This window comes from Silene latifolia, chromosome 6 (genome assembly GCF_048544455.1).
Source record: "Silene latifolia isolate original U9 population chromosome 6, ASM4854445v1, whole genome shotgun sequence".
NCBI lineage: Eukaryota > Viridiplantae > Streptophyta > Magnoliopsida > Caryophyllales > Caryophyllaceae > Silene > Silene latifolia.
The window spans coordinates 2,367,124-2,372,295 of record NC_133531.1 but is presented as its reverse complement, the minus strand read 5'-3'; positions in this window follow the sequence as shown (position 1 = coordinate 2,372,295).

The window sequence follows — 5,172 nt, the reverse complement described above, 5'->3', positions numbered from 1 at the left end:
CGCAAAGTTTCGATACCAACGGAAGACATTTGGGGGTGCCGGTGTGCTAAAACCAAAGATTCGCAAAACTCGGATTATCGTGAAAAATGTGTTAAAGCTCGTTATTTGAGGTCAAATAAAATTGGTTGATTCCTGAAATGAGCTCGGACGCGTGATTGAAAAACTTGGAAAAAAAGAAACAGGTCCTGTTTACCTTCCGAATGGTGAAATTGAAGTGTATAATAGACGGTTTTTGGGATTCCGGTCCGAACAAAATTATCCTAAATCACATAGAAAGTTCCTCGGATCAGATAAAGCGGCCACGCAAAGTTCGAGCACCAACGAAAGACATTTGGGGGTGCCGGTGTGCCAAAACCAAAGATTCACTAAACTCGGATTATCGTGAAAAATGTGTTAAAGCTCGATATTTGAGGTCAAATCGAACAGTTGATTCCTGAAATGAGCTCGGACGCGTGATTGAAAAACAGGAGAAAAAGAAACAGTGGTCCGACGACCTTCCGAACGGTCAAATTGAAGTGTATAATAATACACGGTTTTTCAGATTCCGGTCCCTAAAAAAATTCTCCGAAAATCACATAGAAAGTTCCTCGGGTCGATAAAGCGGCCACGCAAAGTTTCATACCAACGGAAGACATTTGGGGGTGCCGGTGTGCAAAACCAAAGATTCGCGAGAAACTCGGATTATCGTGAAAAATGTGTTAAAGCTCGTTATTTGAGGCTGAAATAAAATTGGTTGATTCCTGAAATGAGCTCGGACGCGTGATTGAAAAACTTGGAAAAAAAGAAACAGGGTCCGGTACGACCTTCCGAATGGCTGAAATTGAAGTGTATAATAGACGGTTTTTTGGGATTCCGGGGTCCCGGAACAAAATTATCCGGAAATCACATAGAAAGTTCCTCGGATCAGATAAAGCGGCCACGCAAAGTTCGAGCACCAACGAAAGACATTTGGGGGTGCCGGTGTGCCACAAACCAGCATTCGCTAAAACTCGGATTATCGTGAAAAATGTGCTAAAGCTCGATATTTGATGCTGAAATCGAACAGGTTGATTCCTGAAATGAGCTCGGACGCGTGATTGAAAAACAGGGAGAAAAAGAAACAGTGGTCCTGCACGACCTTCCGAACGGGCCGAAATTGAAGTGTATAATACACGGTTTTGCGGGACTCAGGTCCCGGAACAAAATTCTCCGAAAATCACATAGAAAGTTTCTCGGGTCAGATAAAGCGGTCACGCAAAGTTTGAGCACCAATAGAAGACATTTGGGGTGCTTGTGTGCCACAAACCAAAGATTCGCCAAACTCCTGATTATCGTGAAAAATGTGTTAAAGCTCGTTATTTGAGGCTAAAATCAAACAGGTTGATTCCTGAAATGAGCTCGACGCGATTGAAAAACAGGGAGAAAAGGAAACAGGTCCTGATTTACCTTCCGAACTACCGAAATTGAAGTGTATAATACACGGTTTTTCGGGATTCCGGAACAAAATTCTCCGAAAATCACATAGAAAGTTTCTCGGGTCAGATAAAGCGGCCACGCAAAGTTTGAGCATCAATAGAAGACATTTGGGGGTGCTTTGTGCCACAAACCAAAGATTCGCCAAAACTCGGATTATCGTGAAAAATGTGTTAAAGCTCGTTATTTGAGGCTAAAATCGAACAGGTTGATTCCTGAAATGAGCTCGGACGCGTGATTGAAAAACAGGGTGAAAAAGAAACAGGGTCCGATACGACCTTCCGAACGGCTGAGATTGAAGTGTATAATACACGGTTTTTCGGGATTCCGGGGTCCCGAAAGAAAATTCTCCGAAAATCACATAGAAAGTTTCTCGGGTCAGATAAAGCGGCCACGCAAAGTTTGAGCACCAACGGAAGACATTTGGGGGCGCCGGTGTGCCACAAACCAAAAGATTCGCCAAACTCGATTATCATGAAAAATGTCTTAAAGCTCGTTATTTGATGTCAAATCGGACGTTGATTCCTGAAATGAGCTCGAACGCGTGATTGAAAAACAGGAGAAAAAGAAACAGTGCAGTACGACCTTCCGAACGTTTGAAATTGAAGTGTATAATACACGGTTTTTCGGGATTCCGTCCGAAAACAAAATTCTCAATATCACATAGAAAGTTTCTCGGGTCTGATAAAGCGGCCACGCAAAGTTTGAGCACCAACGGAAGACATTTGGGGTGCCGGTGTGCCAAAACCAAAGATTCGCCGAAACTCGGATTATCATGAAAAATGTCTTAAAGCTCGTTATTTGATGCTTGAAATCGGACAAAGTTGATTCTGAAATGAGCTCGAACGCGTGATTGAAAAACAGGAGAAAAAGAAACAGTCTGCAGTGACCTTCCGAACGGCTGAAATTGAAGTGTATAATACACGGTTTTTCGGGATTCCGGGGTCCGAAAACAAAATTCTCTGAAAATCACATAGAAAGTTTCTCGGGTCAGATAAAGCGGCCACGCAAAGTTTGAGCACCAACGGAAGACATTTGGGGGTGCCGGTGTGCCAAAACCAAAGATTCGCGAAACTCGAATTATCGTGAAAAATGTGTTAAAGCTCGTTATTTGAGGCCAAAATCGAACAGGTTGATTCCTGAAATGAGCTCGGACGCGTGATTGAAAAACAGGAGAAAAATAAATAGGTCCTGACGACCTTCCGAACGGTGAAATTGAAGTTTATAATACACGGATTTTCGGATTCCTGTCCCGAAACAAAATTATCCGGAAATCACATAGAAAGTTCCTCGGATCAGATAAAGCGGCCACGCAAAGTTTGAGCACCAACGGAAGACATTTTTGGGTCCCGGTGTGCCACAAACCAGCATTCGCCGAAACTCGTATTATCGTGAAAAATGTGTAAAAGTTCGTTATTTGAGGTCAAATCGAACAGGTTGATTCCTCATATGAGCTCGGACGAGTGATTGAAAAACAGGAGAAAAAGAAACAGGTCCTGACACGACCTTCCGTTTGAAAATTGAAGTGTGTAATACACGGTTTTTCAGGATTCCGGGGACCCGGAACAAAATTATCCTGAAATCACATAGAAAGTTCCTCGGATCTTATAAAGCGGCCACGCAAAGTTTGAGCACCAGCGGAAGACATTAGGGGTCACGGTGTGCCTGACAAACCAAAGATTCGCCAAACTTCGGTTTATCGTGAAAAATGTGTTAAAGCTTCTTATTTAAGGCTGAAATCGAACAGGTTGATTCCTGAAATGAGTTCGAACGCGTGATTGAAAAGGAGGGAGAAAAAGAAACAGGGTCCGGTACGACCTTCCGAACGGCTGAAATTGAAGTGTATAATACACGGTTTTTCGGGATTCCGGGGTCCCGGGACAAAATTATCCGGAAATCACATAGAAAGTTCCTCGGGTTAGATAAAGCGGCCACGCAAATTTTCAGTACCAACGGAAGACATTTGGGGGTGCCGGTGTGCCACAAACGTGCATTCGCCGAAACTCGGATTATCATGAAAAATGTGTTAAAGCTCGTTATTTGAGGCTAAAATCGAACAGGTTGATTCCTGAAATGAGCTCGGACGCGTGATTGAAAAACTTGGAAAAAAGAAACAGGTCCTCGACCTTCCAAACGGTTGAAATTGAAGTATATAATAAACGGTTTTTCAGATTTCGTCCCTAACAAATTCCACGGAAATCACGATAAAGTTTCTCGGGTCGATAAAGCGGCCACGCAAAGTTCGAGCACCAACGGAAGACATTTGGGGGTGCCGGTGTGTGCAAAACCAAAGATTCGACGAAACTCGGATTATCGTGAAAATGTGTTAAAGCTCGTTATTTGAGGCCGAAATCGAACAAAGTTGATTCTGAAATGAGCTCGGACGCGTGATTGAAAAACGGGGAGAAAAAGAAACAGGTCCTGCATTTACCTTCCGAACGGCTGAAATTGAAGTGTATAATACATTGTTTTTCGGGATTCCGGGGTCCCGAAACAAAATTATTCGGAAATCACATAGAATGTTCCTCGGATCAGATAAAGCGGCCACACAAAGTTTGAGCACCAACGGAAGACATTTGGGGGTGCCGGTGTGCCACAAACCAAAGATTTGCCGAACTCGGATTATCGTGAAAAATGTGTTAAAGCTTGTTATTTAAGGCTGAAATCGAACAGGTTGATTCCCAAATGAGTTCGAACGCGTGATTGAAAAGGAGGAGAAAAGGAAACAGGGTCCTAGACGACCTTCCGAACTAGTGAAATTGAAGTGTATAATACACGGTTTTTCGGGATTCCGGGTCCCTAACAAAATTCTCCGGAAATCACATAGAAAGTTCCTCGGTCAGATAAAGCGGCCACACAAAGTTTGAGCACCAACGGAAGACATTTGGGGGTGCCGGTGTGCCTAAAACCAAAGATTCGCCGAAACTCGGATTATCGTGAAAAATTTGTTAAAGCTCGTTATTTGAGGCTAAAATCGAACAGGTTGATTCCTGAAATGAGCTCGGACGCGTGATTGAAAAACTTGGAAAAAAAGAAACAAGGTCCGGTACGACCTTCCGAACGGCTGAAATTGAAGTGTATAATACACGGTTTTTCGGGATTCCGGGGTCCCGAAACAAAATTATTCGGAAATCACATAGAATGTTCCTCGGATCAGATAAAGCGGCCACCCAAAGTTTGAGCACCAACGGAAGACATTTGGGGGTGCCGGTGTGCCACAAACCAGCATTCGCCGAAACTCGGATTATCGTGAAAAATGTGTTAAAGTCAAGGTTATTTAAAGTCAAATCGAACAGGTTGATTCTGAAATGAGCTCGAACGCGTGATTGAAAAACAGGGAGAAAAATAAACAGGTCCGATTTACCTTCCGAACGGCCGAAATTGAAGTGTATAATACACGGTTTTTCGGGATTCCGGGGTCCCGGAACAAAATTTTCCGGAAATCACATAGAAAGTTCCTCAGGTCAGATAAAGCGGCCACGCAAAGTTTGAGCACCAATAGAAGACATTTGGGGGTGCCTGTGCCAAAACCAAAGATTCGCCGAAACTCGGATTATCGTGAAAAATGTGTTAAAACTCGTTATTTGAGGCTGAAATCGAATAGGTTGATTCCTGAAATGAGCTCGGACGCGTGATTGAAAAACTTGGAAAAAAAAAGAACTAGGATCCGGTACGACCTTCCGAACGGCTGAAATTGAAGTGTATAATAGACGGTTTTTC